The sequence below is a fragment of the Panicum virgatum genome, chromosome 1N (assembly GCF_016808335.1).
Source record: "Panicum virgatum strain AP13 chromosome 1N, P.virgatum_v5, whole genome shotgun sequence".
NCBI classification, from domain to species: Eukaryota; Viridiplantae; Streptophyta; class Magnoliopsida; order Poales; family Poaceae; genus Panicum; species Panicum virgatum.
The window spans coordinates 25,149,915-25,167,640 of NC_053145.1; positions in this window are offsets into that span (position 1 = coordinate 25,149,915).

Genomic DNA, 17,726 nt, shown 5'->3' on the forward strand with positions numbered 1-17,726 from the left:
CACCTACTCCTGCAATCAAAACTCATCCAAAACTTGTGGAACTCGTTAGAAATAAACAAAATATGAATGGAACATGGTGTAAAGCTCATGTTATTCCCGAGAAGTTGATGACTAGAATGTGGATTTGAGGCCGTCAACAGTCGCACACACATGGCTACGGAGGTACAAATAGTTTCGGACGGTCATCCTTTGCCTAAAATTGACAGCACCAATACATCCACTACCAACAAAATGGCTAATGCAATCGGTTTTTATTGCAACACCCAGAATTTCGTTGCGATAAGTGGTTTTAGCGCAATGATAGGCGATTTTGGTTGCAAAAGGGTGCCTTGTTGCCACCAAAATCACAGTGTTGCAATTAAAATTTTGATCGTTGCAATAAGGTGGGGTATTCGCAACGAAAAAAATATGCGTTGCATGTAGAGTGAGGCTATTGCAACGTTTCTTGGATTGCTTGTTATTCTCGATGATGTCACAACCAAAATGAAGCGTTGCTATTACTATTCTCTATTGTTGCAATAGAATCCTTGTTATGGCAACACAAAACTTAGTGGATGCAAATGGAAGCATAGATATTGCGATGCAAACCATGTTGTTGGGAATGGAAGCTTGGATATTGCAATGCAAACAAAAGGCATTGCAATGGGGTCATTATATTGCAATGAAGTAATGGTCCTTGAAGGGAGGCTAAAAGATATAGCAACGAACCATAGGATCGTTGCACAACGCTTAGATATAGCACCAAAATTAAGAATTGCATCAAGGCGAGGATATAGCAACCACCAAAGGAATTGGCCCACACAAAACCCTGAGAATACGAAACTTATTGAATTGGCCCACACTAAAGGAATTGGCCCACACAAGAATTGTTTTACATCACGGATATGCTATAGTGGACATTAGGCCCATAATAACCAGCCCATAACCTAGTCATATTTTAAATTGAAAATAGCAAAAATAAAAATAAAAATAAAAAACAAAGGGAATCAAACCCTCAACCTGGCACAAGTCAGCGACCACCACACCACCACTTCATTTTCATTAGACGTTGCCATTTACGTTTTTTATAACATGTAATAGCTAAAAATGAGAAAAAACACTACAAGAAATTTGTTGATCTATGACGAATTTCTAATGACGTTTTCAGAGAACGTCACAATAGAGCACCACCTTTGATGATTATCTAATTTTTGTCATGGATTAGCATGTGTGGATATCAAGCCTAGGAATCTGTGACGTTTTATGGATTTAGTCGTAATCCGGCCCAAGCATTGTGATGTAATAGTAAATTCGTCATGAACAATAAAATAGAAACTATCATGTTGAGTATGGAAAAATATGAAAAAATATAAAAAAGAAAAAACTTGACTTTGTTCGTCGAGCTACTTCTTGCTTTGTTCATTTACCTAATATTTATACCTTTTATCTGTCTTTTCTCTGTTGCTTGCATGGCAACCACCCCGCTTATCTCTCACCAAATAAAATATATAATTAATCAATCAATACTATTTTTGATCAAGCATGCAAAGGCAAAATACGGCAGCTCTAATTAAACTCAGTAAGCTGCTACAAATGATTAGCTTAGTGTTCACGGAAAGCAACACTTCACAAGAATACAAGCTGTTGCAGCTACTGGACTGGGCCGCAAGGCACAAGTGCCTGCATGCGCTGTGCTCTCCACCGTCCAGCTGGGCCGAGCCTGGACCAAGCGCACAAGACACAGCGGTGCGAAAAATAGAACAGGAAAGTTGACGTTCGAACCTTGGTATTCAAGACAAGATACAGTCACCAACTCACCATACCATTGTGCTGCATCGATGGTTCTTATAATGTATGCTATTGTAACTTTTATATACAAGTATCTTGTTTTAATTCGGATTAAAAGTAGAACAGAACGAGGCTTCAAACCTGGGTAACGGAGATAAGTATGCCACGCCCTACCACTGCACGAAACCTGTATTTGTGATAATGTTGGGTGATAAAGAATTTTAATATATTCTCGTAACATTGCCATGGTAGAACACATATGTGATTCATCTTTTCCTATTTAATCTGGAATTAAATGTTGTAATTGGTATGTATCCCGCATAAGAACTTCAAATTTGATGTTTCTTTTTTCTAATTTTTCTAAACCAGGATCTTTTTTTTGTAGCTTTTGTTTGTATGTTAATTGTTATCTCTTGATTGTTTTTCTATGGAATGTTTTATTCCAACTAAATATAGAATTGAAAAGCATAATTTTATCCAAATGTTAATAGAAGGGTAAATGTAAGATTTTATCTAAATTTGAAGTATATATGAACAAGTAATAAATTTAGTGTATAAACTTCAAAGTTTGAGTTGAGGTATATATGAACAAGTAAAAAAATTAGTGTATAAATTCATTTGAATGATAGAAAATACCAAATCTGTTTGAAAATTCTAGAAAATCCAAGATGGCAACTTTGATGTTGTCTATTATATGTAAAAATTGTATTGGGATCTATAAGATAGTTAGTTTTTCAATTTCTTTCACAAGCTTATCTTAATTAGTCATACAAAAATAGAAAAACAACTTCTTCACATGATAAGTGGCAATGTAAATCCACAAATATTAATAGGAGGGTCAATGTATGATTTTTCTCAAAGTTGAGGTATATATGAGGAATAAAAGACTTCAGGGTGTATAAACTTCAAAGTATAAGTCCAGTTGTATGAAACAACGTGAGAAATCCATCCATTTTGTGAATAATGTACATATCTTAATTTTTGCAAAATCTAATGAAACTTTTATTTCAAGCTTATCCAGAAAATTTTTAGCATTTTCGGAGAAGTTTTAGGTATTATTATAATTATTTTATAATAAGGTTGCATGTAGAAGTTTGAATTATCCCTAGCTAGTGTTTGAAAGTTACCTCAAAAGATTGTGTTAAAATAAAAAAGATATGGCGCATAGAGGACTTGAACACACAACCTCAAACACTAGATTCACATACCTTACCAGCACACTAGAAAATCACTATGAGTAACTGTGGAATTTGAATAATTTTATAATAGATTTCTACATCAAAAGTCATATCCTTGCCACATGGCAATGAAAAATTAGCTGAGTGGCGTATGCACGGATCGCTGCGCTACATAATCTTTTTTGTCAAGTTCAAGCGTTTTGTTTTATAGGCCAAAAAAGAGAAAAATATGCCAAATTAGGGATTTGAACCAAGATACACATGGATAATGCATTATTTCTTTTTGATTTGGAATCAAAACTTGTAATTGGTATTTCATTCTCATGAAAACTCCAAATTTGATGATTCTTTTTCCTAAATTTTTATAAAATCACGCTCTTTCAAATCAAGGACTTTTTTGCATTTCAATTGCTATTGTTTGGATCTTTTTTGTATAGCTTATTTTTTTTACAGGTAGGTGGATAATAAAAAATCATTTGTCACCATAACAATTACTAATGCAACTTTATGTTTTCTATTACTATAGTAAATGTAAGGGTGTATCCAAATTTGAGGTTCATATGAGTTCAAAAATCTTACAAGGTATGCAAACTTCAATATATGACTTAAGTTATATGAAACTAGTTGAGTGATACATCAATTTGTGAACAACTTATGGCCATACTTTATCGAAACTTTTTAAAACTTTAATCAAAAGTTTATGAACCTAAAATATGTGATCCTATCAAAGGATAAAATTATTTGATCAAATTTAGATATTATTATAATTATTATATGATAATTTTGAGATAAAAGGTTGAATTACCCCTACTAAAACAATTAAATTCTTCATGTATCTCTAGATATGAGCCATAACAAAATATAGAATTCAAAATATGAATTATACTTAATTTTTGAATCTTATTCGAGGTAAAAATAGTTCAATTTGCAATTACTTTATGTAAACACGCAGAAATTCATTTAAACAATAGAAAATAGTAATCTTCATATAGAACAAATTGTCTTAAATGTATTATATATAAAAAATATATTTACACATACAAGATAACTATTTTATAAGTTACTTCACAAGGTTGACTTAAAATAAAAAAGAAAAAATGCTGCTAAATGTGAAAAATTTAAAAAAAAATTATGGTGCTTAGAGGACTTGAACACACTAACCCTCAAACACAAGGTTCCAATGCCTTACCACTACACCATGAAATCATTTTCTAACACCCGGTTTATAAAAGGACATAAACCGAGCAATCATATACGTGCCAGGATCAAGTCACACGTATATACAACAGAATGAACAGTATATCACAGCACATATCATGTAAAAGATATAATAAAGCGAGTACGAATGTTATTTATTACATCAATGACAAAAATGTCTGATACAACAGAAGCATAAAGTACAAGTACGAAACACGAAAGCTGGGCGCCACAGGGACGTCGACTGGGAGACGAACGCCTAGAAGTCCTCGTACTGCTGGTAGCTCTGGGTGAACTCCCTCGCGTCGGCAGGAACTGAGCAGCAGTAGAGTATCCCCAAGAGGAAAAAGAGTAGAGTAGGCAAGAGTGAGTACACAACTTGTACTCAACAAGTATAACACAAACTATGAGGCTCTAAGGTTGGCTGACTCAACTGCATTAGCTTTTAAGTCTTGGCAAAATTTTATTAAAGCTAATTACTACAACTTGATGAATTACCATAAACCCAATTACATAGTAATTAATCAAAATTAATTATGATACTACTGAGAACCAAACCAAACCAAGCCACCCGGGGAAACCCTCCTAACCAAAGGAAGATAACCCCACTAATCAAAAGGAGGATCTGGGCCGCTCATGACCGTGAGCACGGCTAGTATATCAGTTTTACACTCTGCAGAGGTTGCACATCTTTACCCACAAGTCGTGAGCTACGCTAGCTGTTCATCACACTTCCTTAGGTGAGATGGCTAGCAAGCACACTACGAGGCTGTTACAAAGAATCTCGTTGGTAAGGCGTAACCGCGAAGAGTTGGATCGGCGACGATGGGGCCCACCTCACGGGGGTACAAGCACAGGTGCGCAAACCAAGCACAGACCAAGCCGGAGGAGCAGGGACCATTGAAGCTTACCACTCTTTGCCCCGCAGGTAAGTTACTCCAAACCAAAAAGACCTAATTAGTAAGCCAAGACTGTCCCATTCCAGTCTTGTGGTAGCGCTGTTGTCCCAGGTTATCGCTCTATGAACCGGTCCTTATGGAGAGTGGCCAACCAAGCACTAAGCACCGTGCTGGCCCCCTAAACCATGTTTCTAACAAAAACCAATTTTAACGAGACGTGAGCCCCTCAAACGGGCCACTCTCAGAATTAAGTTGTATATACCATTAATCAAATTAATTAAAAAGAACCAAGTGTGTTATAGCGCAGCAACCTAGCACAACTAACCAAAATGCAACCCAAGGGATATATATATAAGATAATAAAATGGCTAGGAGAATCCTTATAGGCATATAGTATTAAAATGCAGTATGAAAATGTATTTAAAAGTGATAGGTGGTGTTCATGTTATACTTGCCTTTCTCAAACTGCTCCTGCTGCTCAAACTGCTCAGAAGATGGCTGCTCCGGGTACTGGTACTGGGGTTCCTCCGGTAGCTCAACGTCTACTCACGAACACATGGCCAAAAACAAGGCAATAACATAAACATACATGCAAACAAAAACTAACACTAAGAAACAATACAACAATACATGGAAACAGCTAACAAAACTATGCTAGAACTATTCTATGCGTTACAACGATGTAACACCCTAATTTAAATTTCAGTATTTATTAATAAATTAAATTGGCTTTAGTTAAATTTTCTAAGGTTTATTGTGTTTAGTTGGCATTTAATCTAATTTTTTGTTCCTAATTAATTAAAATTTATCATAGGTTTAAATTTTTGTTGCATTCATGCTGTTGCATAATTTTATTTGAGTGTGGTTTGAATTCAAATTTTGATTTGAATTCAAACTTTGTTTGAAGTAGAAATAGAAAGGAGAAAGGAAAATAGAAAAGGAGCCCAAACCCTAGAGCTAGCCCAAACCCAAAAGAACCCAGCCCAGCTTGGTTCCAAACCCAACCCACGCACCCCTCTCCCTTCGGCCCGCTCGATTTCTTTCCCCGGCCGGCCCAGTCTTCCTCTCCTTCCCTCCCCGCGCTCGGCCCAGTCCGGCCCGAGCCCAAGCCAGCGCCTCAGCCAGCTCGCGCCCTCTCTCCCTCACGCGCAGCCCAGCACGCGCTCGCGCCGGCCTGCTCCCCTGGCTCCCTGCGCGCCCGACCCCACCAGTCAGCGCTCGCGCGACGCGCTCCCCGCCGCTGACCAGCCAGCCCCACACGTCAGCCACCACCCGCCCGCGCCTGTGTTTCGCCCGCGTCCCCCGCGAGTCGCTGCCAGCACGGCCCCACTCGTCAGTGGCTCCCTCTCCCCCTTTCCTTCCTCCCCGCCGCGAAACAGAGCCCCGAGATCACCGGCGAGGACGCCGGGATCCTTATCCCGCTGCGCCCCGCCGCGATCTCCGCCCGGCCCCTTTAAACGCCCAAGCCGGACCCCCCCCATCCACCCCAATCCGCCGCGCCAACCCTAGCCGCCGCCTTGTCACTGCTCGGAGCGGAGCACCGCCGCGACCCCCGCCGGTAAGCCCCTGCGCCGCCTCAATCCAACACCCCCGGCGATGTTCTGGCCCCTCTAACCCCAGGTTTGCCTCCGCAGCCGACAGCGCACCTGTACGCGGGACCAGGACGCCGGGAGCCGCACCCCATCGACCTCTTCCCGGACCCAGCGCCGACCTCGCCGCCGGAGCACACCGTCGAGCCCTTTGCGCCGGCTTTCTCTTCAATCCGGAGCTCGATGAGGACCCCCCCTACGTCCACTCTTCCTTTTGTCGCGCTAGCTTAGCCCGTGGGCCAATTTCGCGGCTCAGCCGCCGTCGCCGGCGATGCTCTGCCACGCCGAGCTGCCCCCACCGCCGCTTGCTATCCTACGGCCGTCCCTGACCCGCGTTCAGGACTCCAGTGAGTTGCGCATCCCGCCCTGAACCTCCCTGACCCAAGCCCGGGTCAGATTTACCCCCGGAGCGCCGGTTTGGGCGTCTCCGGCGAGCCCTCCGCCGCGGGAGCCCCCTCGCAGGCGACAAATCGCCGCCGCACCACGCCCAACCTCCCTGGGCCGCTCGATCCCAGAAGCACGGCCCAGATTAGATCGGAGCCGCATTAGATCTCGGCCGCCAGATCCAGATCCAAGCGCCCAGATCCAAACTTACCGGTTCGCCCCGCACTTTTGCTAAAGAACCCCTGAAGTTTTCTACAATCAACCCGCGCTCCATAGCCTTTGAAAAATAATTACAGTTTAGTCCCGTTTTTAGCACAAAACCCCCTGAGCTTCTTTAAAATGGAACCCGCAGTCCAGGCTTGTCCTTTTTGCGAGTTAGACCTCAGAATTAATGTTTATTTATGTCTAGGCCCTCGGTTTTAGCAGAAAAGCCCCTGGAACTTCAGTTTTCTTACAAATAAGCCCCTAGGACTTGTTTTTGGCCTAGAAAATGCGTTTTAGCTTCGTTTTTAGCGTTCTTTATATCCACGCGATCGTTATAACGCGTAGAATAGTTCTAGAGTAGTTTTGTGCGCTGTTTTCATGTATTGATGTACTGTTTCTTAGTTTTTGTTAGTATTTGCTTGTATGCTTATTGTTGTGCATTGTTTTGGCCATGTGTTCGTGAGTAGACGTTGATCCATCTGAGGAGCCCCAGTACCAGTACCCGGAGCAGCCGTCTTCCGAGCACTTTGAGCAGCAGCAGGAGCAGTACGAGGAAGGCAAGTATAACATGAACAACCCATCACTTTTAAATACATTTTCATACTGCATTTTAATACTGTATGCCAATAAGGACTTTCCTAGCCACTTTATATCCCTTATATATACCTTTGGGTTGCATTTTGGTTAGTTGTGCTAGGTTGCTGTGCTACAACATACTCTGGTCCTTTTTAATTAATTTGATTAATGGTTTACTTGAATCTAATCCTGAGAGTGGCACTCTGTGTGGCTTGAGTGGCTCACGTCTCGTTAAAATTGGCTTTTGTTAGAAACATGGTTTAGGGGGCCAGCACGGTGCTTAGTGCTTGGTTGGCCACTCTCCATAAGGACCGGTTCATAGAGCGACAACCTGGGACAACAGCGCTACCACAAGGCTAGAATGGGATAGACTTGGCGTAATAATTAGATCTTTTTGGTTTGGAGTAACTTACCTGCGGGGCAAGAGTAGTAAGCTTCAATGGTCCCTGCTCCTCCGGCTTGGTCTGTGCTTGGATTGCGCTCCTGTGCTTGTACCCCCGGAGGTGGGCCCCATCGTCGCCGACCTAACTCTCGCGGTTATGCCTTACCAACGAGATTCTTTTTAAAGGCCTCGTAGTGAGTCACTGGCCATCTCACCTAAGGAAGTGTGATGAACAACTGACGTAGCTCACGACTTGTGGGTAAAGATGTGCAACCTCTGCAGAGTGTAAAACTGGTATACTAGCCGTGCTCACGGTTATGAGCGGCCCAGATCCTCCTTTTGATTAGTGGAGTTATCTCCTTCCGACGAGGGAGGTGCTTCTCGGGGTTACCTTGGTGGCTTGGTTTTGGTTCTCAGTAGTATCATGATTAAATTTGACTAATCACTATGTAACTGGGTTAATGGTAATTCATCAACTCGTAGTAAATAGCTTTAATAAAATTTTGCCAACACTTAAAAGCTAATGCAGTTGAGTCAGCCAGCCTAGAGCCTCATAGTTTGTGTTATACTTGTTGAGTACAAGTTGTGTACTCACTCTTGCCTCTTCTCTACTTTTTCCTCTTGGCTACGCTACTGCTGCTCGGTTCCTGCCGACACGAGGGAGTTCGTCCAGCGCTACCAGGACTACGAGGACTTCTAGGTGCTTCGTCTCCCAGTCGACGTCCCTGTGGCGCCCTGCTTCAGCTTCGGAGAGTTTTTATCGTATTTTGTACTTCGCTTCCGCTGTATCAGACATTTTGTCATTATTGTAATAAATAACATTCGTATTTCGATTTATTATGTCTTATTCGTGATATGTGCTGTGATATACTGTTCATTCTGTTGTATATACGTGTGACTTGATCCTGGCACGTATATGATTGCTCGGTTTATGTTCTTTTATAAACCGGGTGTTACAGAGTGGTATCAGAGCCGTATCGACTGTAGGACGAAGCCTAGATAGAACTGGTCGAGTTTTAGGACTTCTCCTCACCAATCCTTGTCTGCTGAAACTATTTTACTATTATACCCCTTGACTTCTTTGACTTTTTACCCTTCTTGCCTTGATTTTTCTCTCTGAAGAATAGTTTCGTAGATTTTGGCCTGAATCAGTCATCTGACCACCATGAGTTAGCTAGGTGACCTTTTTATAATAACACGATAGCACGTTCTGCGACGTGTTGTGTTAGTCGAGTCTTTTGTTACACTCGGCTAAGTCGTGAAAATTGTCTGCTTGTTATTATGCCACATGCTTGATTTGGATTTTTGACCTATTGCATAGCTTAGCAGTTTAAATTTGTTCAAAGAAAATCACTCTGATGTTAAAGTTAACTAATTAATAAAATGAGTTAGATCGTTGGGGGTAAAACAGTCAACTCTATCCTGTCTACTTTATCATGGCTGAGTCCTTTTCCGCAAAGAGTTATCATACCCATCTGAATTTATTCCTGCAATATCCTTACTCGTGAAATCTTTTGTTCAAATCAGATGGTGAACACCAGGAGCACCGGTTCCGGTTCTGGCCAGCAGCAGGGTCAGAACAATCAGGGTACCGGGATCCCGATGCCTCCGCCCTTGACTCCGGAGCAGTACTTCCAGCTCCAGATGCAGATGATGGCTACCCTGAACAACACGGTTCAGGCTCTTCAGCACGCTCACACTCAGCCTCCGCCTCCTCCACCGCCGCAGCCTCGCGACAGGCATGCTGAGTTCCTGAGGGGTCACCCGCCGACGTTCTCTCACACGTCCGACCCTCTTCAGGCTGACGACTGGCTCCGTGCAGTGGAGCGTCAGCTGGACATCGCCCAGTGCGATGACCGTGAGCGCGTCTTGTACGCAGCAGGACAGCTGCGAGGGGCAGCTTTGGACTGGTGGGAGTCCCACCCGGTCCATGACCGCGAGTCTCTCACTTGGCTCCAGTTCAGGGAGCGCTTCCGCAGCCACAACGTCCCCGCGGGCGTTATGAAGATGAAGCAGAAGGAGTTCCTTGCACTGAAGCAGATAATCTTAAGTATAATCATTTAGCGGTTTCCTTTGAGCTAATGCCCCTTGTTCTATCCTCATGAGTCTTGAGTTAATCTTCCGATATCTATCTGTCTTTGTGAATTCAGGGGACTATGTCGGTCACGGAGTATCGTGATCGCTTTCTTCAGTTGGCTCGCTACGCCCCTGCCGAGGTTGCGGATGACCGCAAGAAGCAGGAGCACTTCATGGAGGGTCTTGAGGACTACCTCCAGTACGCGCTGCTCAACCTCCGTTTCGACGACTTCAACCATCTGGTTGACAGCGCGCTCAACACTGAGCGTAAGCACCTGGAGATGGAGGACAAGAAGAGGAAGGTTGTCCCCGTTGCTTCCGGCAGCAACACTCGTCCACGACTCCAGCAGCCTCAGCCGTACCAGCAGCAGTACCGGCCTCCCCAGCAGTACCAGCAGAGGCCACCGCAGCAGTACCCGCCTCGACAGCAGCAGGCAGGTCAGGGCCCGAGGTTACCGGCACCTCCGGCTCGTGCTCCACCAGCTCCACCGGCACCGCAGGCTCCACGTCCGGCAGCTCCTACCGGACAGCAGGCTCAGGGACCTCCTCGCACCTGCTTTCACTGCGGCCAGCCGGGGCACTACGCCAACGCTTGCCCCCGGAAGGCGCAGGCGGGACAGCAGGGGCGCCCAGCTCAGCCCAGGGCGCCAGCACAGGGCAGGGTAAACCACGTGACGGCCGAGTCAGCGGCCGAGGCTCCCAACGTGGTTATTGGTACGTTCATGGTTAATTCATATCCAGCTACAGTGCTTTTTGATACTGGTGCTACGCATTCCTTCATTACTCAGTCTTTTGTCGAGCATCATGGTATTCATACTAGCACATTAAAGAGGTGCCTGTTAGTATCTTCACCGGGAGGACAGTTGAGGTCTCACACTTACTGCCCGAGAGTCAGTGTTTCTTTGAGGGGAGTAGAGTTCTGTACTGATTTGATGGTGCTAGACACCAAGGGCATTGATGTCATTCTGGGAATGGAGACTCTGGCCAAATGGGGAGTTCGGATAGATTGTGCTCAGAGGACAGTCTTGCTATCAGCTTCCAGTGGCCAAGAGGTTGTTATCAGTGCAGTAGAGCCTTCTGGATTTCTTCATCAGATGGAGGCTAGACCCACGGACGGTATTCGCGTGGTGTTTGAATTCCCGGATGTCTTTCCGGATGATCTGCCAGGTATGCCGCCTGAACGCGCCATTGAGTTTTGTATTGATCTCTTGCCTGGCACAGCTCCTATTGCAAAGCGGCCCTACCGTATGGCACCTATAGAGCATGAAGAAGTTAAGAAGACTATTGATGAGTTGCTAGCCAAGGGCTATATCCGTCGCAGCTTCTCTCCTTGGGCTTTTCCGTTGTTGCTGGTAGATAAGAAGGATGGCTCGAAGAGGATGTGTGTGGATTATCGGGAGCTGAATGCAGTTACTATCAAGAACAAGCATCCACTGCCCCGTATTGAGGATCTCTTCGATTTGCTTCGAGGTGCTCGTATATTCTCGAAGATTGATCTTCATTCGGGTTACTTTCAGCTGAGGATCCGTCCTGGGGATATTCCGAAGACGGCATTCACCTGCAAGTACGGGCTATATGAGTATACAGTCATGTCCTTCGGCTTGACTAATGCCCCGGCTTACTTCATGCATCTGATGAACATGGTCTTCATGGATTATCTGATGAGGAGCATCTGAGACTTGTATTGCAGAGATTGAGAGAGCATCAGCTGTATGCCAAGTTCAGCAAGTGCGAGTTCTGGATTGACGAGGTTCCATTCCTCGGACATGTTATCTCTCAGGGAGGCATTGCTGTTGATCCGAGCAAGGTGAAGGATGTGCTCGAGTGGGAGACACCGCAGACAGTGAAGGAAGTCAGGTCTTTCTTGGGCTTAGCCGGATATTATCGGAGGTTCATTGAGAATTTCTCCAAGATCGCGAAGCCTTTGACTTCTTTGCTAGAGAAGAATGTGGCTTTCGTATGGACTGATGAGCGTCAGAGGGCCTTTGATGAGCTGAAGAAAAAGTTGACTACGGCGCCAGTCCTGACTCTGCCAGACCAGACGAAGAGGTTCACGGTATATTGTGATACTTCGAAGGATGGTCTTGGGTGTGTTCTGATGCAGGAGGGCAGAGTGATAGCTTATGCTTCACGGCAGCTACGCCGGCATGAGCTGAACTATCCTACTCATGATCTTGAGTTAGCCGCAGTTGTGCATGCTCTGAAGATTTGGAGGCATTACTTGTATGGGCAGCGGTGTGATATCTACACTGATCACAAGAGCCTCAAGTACATTTTCACACAGAATGAACTGAACATGCGGCAGAGGAGATGGTTAGAATTGGTCAAGGACTATGATCTGGAGATTCACTATCATCCGGGCAAGGCCAATGTTGTAGCAGATGCTCTGAGCAGAAGAAGTTATGTCAACATGGCCGTGGCTTTCCAGATGCCTCCAGAGTTATGTGAGGAGTTCGAGCAGTTGAGTCTGGGCTTCTTGCATCATACTTCCAGTGCAGCATTCGAGGCAGTACCGACTCTAGAGGCAGAGATCAGGCAGCATCAGAAAGATGATGAGAAGCTGCAGGAGATCCGTGAGTTGCTCAAGAAGGGCAAGGCTCCTCATTTCAGAGAGGATGATCAGGGTACTCTGTGGTACAAGAACCGGATCTGCGTGCCTGATGTGCATGATCTCCGGAAGTTGATTCTGAGTGAGGCCCATGATACAGCTTACTCTATTCATCCGGGCAGCACGAAGATGTATTATGATCTGAAGGAACGTTTCTGGTGGTATGGGATGAAGCGTTCAGTGGCAGAGTACGTGGCTATTTGTGACACTTGCCAGCGTGTCAAGGCTGAGCATCAGAGGCCAGCAGGTCTATTGCAGCCTTTGAAGATTCCAGAATGGAAATGGGAGGAAATCACGATGGACTTCATTGTTGGATTGCCTCGTACTCAGAAAGGATACAACTCCATTTGGGTAGTAGTGGACCGATTGACGAAGGTTGCTCACTTCATTCCGGTGAACACTACTTACTCCGGTGCTAGACTTGCAGAGTTGTACATCTCTCGGATTGTCGGCTTGCATGGTGTGCCGAAGAAGATTATATCTGACAGAGGGTCTCAGTTCACTTCTCGTTTCTGGGAGCAGCTCTATGATTCGTTGGATACGAAGCTGCGTTTCAGTATGGCTTATCACCCTCAGACAGATGGGCAGACAGAGAGAACCAACCAAGTGTTGGAGGATATGCTGAGAGCTTGTGCTATTCAGTATGGTACTAGTTGGGATAAGTGCCTATCATTTGCTGAGTTCTCATATAACAACAGCTATCATGCCAGTCTAAAGAAGTCCCCATTTGAGGCATTGTATGGCAGAAAATGCAGGACTCCTCTCTATTGGGATCAGATTGGTGAAAAGCAGCTCTTCGGTCCTGAGATCATAGATGATGCAGAGCAGATGGTTCAGGCTGTGCGAGAAAATTTGAGGATTGCACAGAGCAGACAGAAGAGCTATGCAGATGGCAAACGGAGAGACCTGACTTTCAGTGTTGGTGACTATGTGTACCTGAAGGTGTCTCCGATGAGAGGAATTCGCAGATTTAATGTCAAGGGAAAGTTAGCACCTCGGTATGTGGGGCCATTCAAGGTGCTAGAGCGGAAAGGCGAAGTTGCTTATCGCCTGGAGTTACCTCTCAGCCTCTCAGGAGTTCATGATGTCTTCCATATATCTCAGCTGAAGAGGTGTCTGCGAGTACCCGAGGAGCAGGCACCCCTGGATGGAGTAGATGTCCAGGAAGATCTGACTTATACTGAGCATCCGGTGAAGATTCTGGAGACATCAGAGAGGGTTACTCGGAACAAGCGCATCAGGATGTGCCGAGTTCAGTGGAGTCATCACAGTGAAGCTGAGGCTACATGGGAGCGAGAAGATGAGTTGAAGAAGACCTATCCAGATCTCTTTGCTAGCCAGCCCAGCTAAATCTCGGGACGAGATTTCTTTAAGGGGGTAGGGTATGTAACACCCTAATTTAAATTTCAGTATTTATTAATAAATTAAATTGGCTTTAGTTAAATTTTCTAAGGTTTATTGTGTTTAGTTGGCATTTAATCTAATTTTTTGTTCCTAATTAATTAAAATTTATCATAGGTTTAAATTTTTGTTGCATTCATGCTGTTGCATAATTTTATTTGAGTGTGGTTTGAATTCAAATTTTGATTTGAATTCAAACTTTGTTTGAAGTAGAAATAGAAAGGAGAAAGGAAAATAGAAAAGGAGCCCAAACCCTAGAGCTAGCCCAAACCCAAAAGAACCCAGCCCAGCTTGGTTCCAAACCCAACCCACGCACCCCTCTCCCTTCGGCCCGCTCGATTTCTTTCCCCGGCCGGCCCAGTCTTCCTCTCCTTCCCTCCCCGCGCTCGGCCCAGTCCGGCTCGAGCCCAAGCCAGCGCCTCAGCCAGCCCGCGCCCTCTCTCCCTCACGCGCAGCCCAGCACGCGCTCGCGCCGGCCTGCTCCCCTGGCTCCCTGCGCGCCCGACCCCACCAGTCAGCGCTCGCGCGACGCGCTCCCCGCCGCTGACCAGCCAGCCCCACACGTCAGCCACCACCCGCCCGCGCCTGTGTTTCGCCCGCGTCCCCCGCGAGTCGCTGCCAGCACGGCCCCACCCGTCAGCGGCTCCCTCTCCCCCTTTCCTTCCTCCCCGCCGCGAAACAGAGCCCCGAGATCACCGGCGAGGACGCCGGGATCCTTATCCCGCTGCGCCCCGCCGCGATCTCCGCCCGGCCCCTTTAAACGCCCAAGCCGGACCCCCCCATCCACCCCAATCCGCCGCGCCAACCCTAGCCGCCGCCTTGTCACTACTCGGAGCGGAGCACCGCCGCGACCCCCGCCGGTAAGCCCCTGCGCCGCCTCAATCCAACACCCCCGGCGATGTTCTGGCCCCTCTAACCCCAGGTTTGCCTCCGCAGCCGACAGCGCACCTGTACGCGGGACCAGGACGCCGGGAGCCGCACCCCATCGACCTCTTCCCGGACCCAGCGCCGACCTCGCCGACGGAGCACGCCGTCGAGCCCTTTGCGCCGGCTTTCTCTTCAATCCGGAGCTCGGTGAGGACCCCCCCTACGTCCACTCTTCCTTTTGTCGCGCTAGCTTAGCCCGTGGGCCAATTTCGCGGCTCAGCCGCCGTCGCCGGCGATGCTCTGCCACGCCGAGCTGCCCCCACCGCCGCTTGCTATCCTACGGCCGTCCCTGACCCGCGTTCAGGACTCCAGTGAGTTGCGCATCCCGCCCTGAACCTCCCTGACCCAAGCCCGGGTCAGATTGACCCCCGGAGCGCCGGTTTGGGCGTCTCCGGCGAGCCCTCCGCCGCGGGAGCCCCCTCGCAGGCGACAAATCGCCGCCGCACCACGCCCAACCTCCCTGGGCCGCTCGATCCCAGAAGCACGGCCCAGATTAGATCGGAGCCGCATTAGATCTCGGCCGCCAGATCCAGATCCAAGCGCCCAGATCCAAACTTACCGGTTCGCCCCGCACTTTTGCTAAAGAACCCCTGAAGTTTTCTACAATCAACCCGCGCTCCATAGCCTTTGAAAAATAATTACAGTTTAGTCCCGTTTTTAGCACAAAACCCCCTGAGCTTCTTTAAAATGGAACCCGCAGTCCAGGCTTGTCCTTTTTGCGAGTTAGACCTCAGAATTAATGTTTATTTACGTCTAGGCCCTCGGTTTTAGCAGAAAAGCCCCTGGAACTTCAGTTTTCTTACAAATAAGCCCCTAGGACTTGTTTTTGGCCTAGAAAATGCGTTTTAGCTTCGTTTTTAGCGTTCTTTATATCCACGCGATCGTTATAACGCGTAGAATAGTTCTAGAGTAGTTTTGTGCGCTGTTTTCATGTATTGATGTACTGTTTCTTAGTTTTTGTTAGTATTTGCTTGTATGCTTATTGTTGTGCATTGTTTTGGCCATGTGTTCGTGAGTAGACGTTGATCCATCTGAGGAGCCCCAGTACCAGTACCCGGAGCAGCCGTCTTCCGAGCACTTTGAGTAGCAGCAGGAGCAGTACGAGGAAGGCAAGTATAACATGAACAACCCATCACTTTTAAATACATTTTCATACTGCATTTTAATACTGTATGCCAATAAGGACTTTCCTAGCCACTTTATATCCCTTATATATACCTTTGGGTTGCATTTTGGTTAGTTGTGCTAGGTTGCTGCGCTACAACACACTCTGGTCCTTTTTAATTAATTTGATTAATGGTTTACTTGAATCTAATCCTGAGAGTGGCACTCTGTGTGGCTTGAGTGGCTCACGTCTCGTTAAAATTGGCTTTTGTTAGAAACATGGTTTAGGGGGCCAGCACGGTGCTTAGTGCTTGGTTGGCCACTCTCCATAAGGACCGGTTCATAGAGCGACAACCTGGGACAACAGCGCTACCACAAGGCTAGAATGGGATAGACTTGGCGTAATAATTAGATCTTTTTGGTTTGGAGTAACTTACCTGCGGGGCAAGAGTAGTAAGCTTCAATGGTCCCTGCTCCTCCGGCTTGGTCTGTGCTTGGATTGCGCTCCTGTGCTTGTACCCCCGGAGGTGGGCCCCATCGTCGCCGACCTAACTCTCGCGGTTACGCCTTACCAACGAGATTCTTTTTAAAGGCCTCGTAGTGAGTCGCTGGCCATCTCACCTAAGGAAGTGTGATGAACAACTGGCGTAGCTCACGACTTGTGGGTAAAGATGTGCAACCTCTGCAGAGTGTAAAACTGGTATACTAGCCGTGCTCACGGTTATGAGCGGCCCAGATCCTCCTTTTGATTAGTGGAGTTATCTCCTTCCGACGAGGGAGGTGCTTCTCGGGGTTACCTTGGTGGTTTGGTTTTGGTTCTCAGTAGTATCATGATTAAATTTGACTAATCACTATGTAACTGGGTTAATGGTAATTCATCAACTCGTAGTAAATAGCTTTAATAAAATTTTGCCAACACTTAAAAGCTAATGCAGTTGAGTCAGCCAGCCTAGAGCCTCATAGTTTGTGTTATACTTGTTGAGTACAAGTTGTGTACTCACTCTTGCCTCTTCTCTACTTTTTCCTCTTGGCTACGCTACTGCTGCTCAGTTCCTGCCGACACGAGGGAGTTCGTCCAGCGCTACCAGGACTACGAGGACTTCTAGGTGCTTCGTCTCCCAGTCGACGTCCCTGTGGCGCCCTGCTTCAGCTTCGGAGAGTTTTTATCGTATTTTGTACTTCGCTTCCGCTGTATCAGACATTTTGTCATTATTGTAATAAATAACATTCGTATTTCGATTTATTATGTCTTATTCGTGATATGTGCTGTGATATACTGTTCATTCTGTTGTATATACGTGTGACTTGATCCTGGCACGTATATGATTGCTCGGTTTATGTTCTTTTATAAACCGGGTGTTACAAACGATCGCGTGGACATAAAGAATGCCTAAAACGGAGCTAGAACGTGAAAACTAGAGCTAAAACATGGTC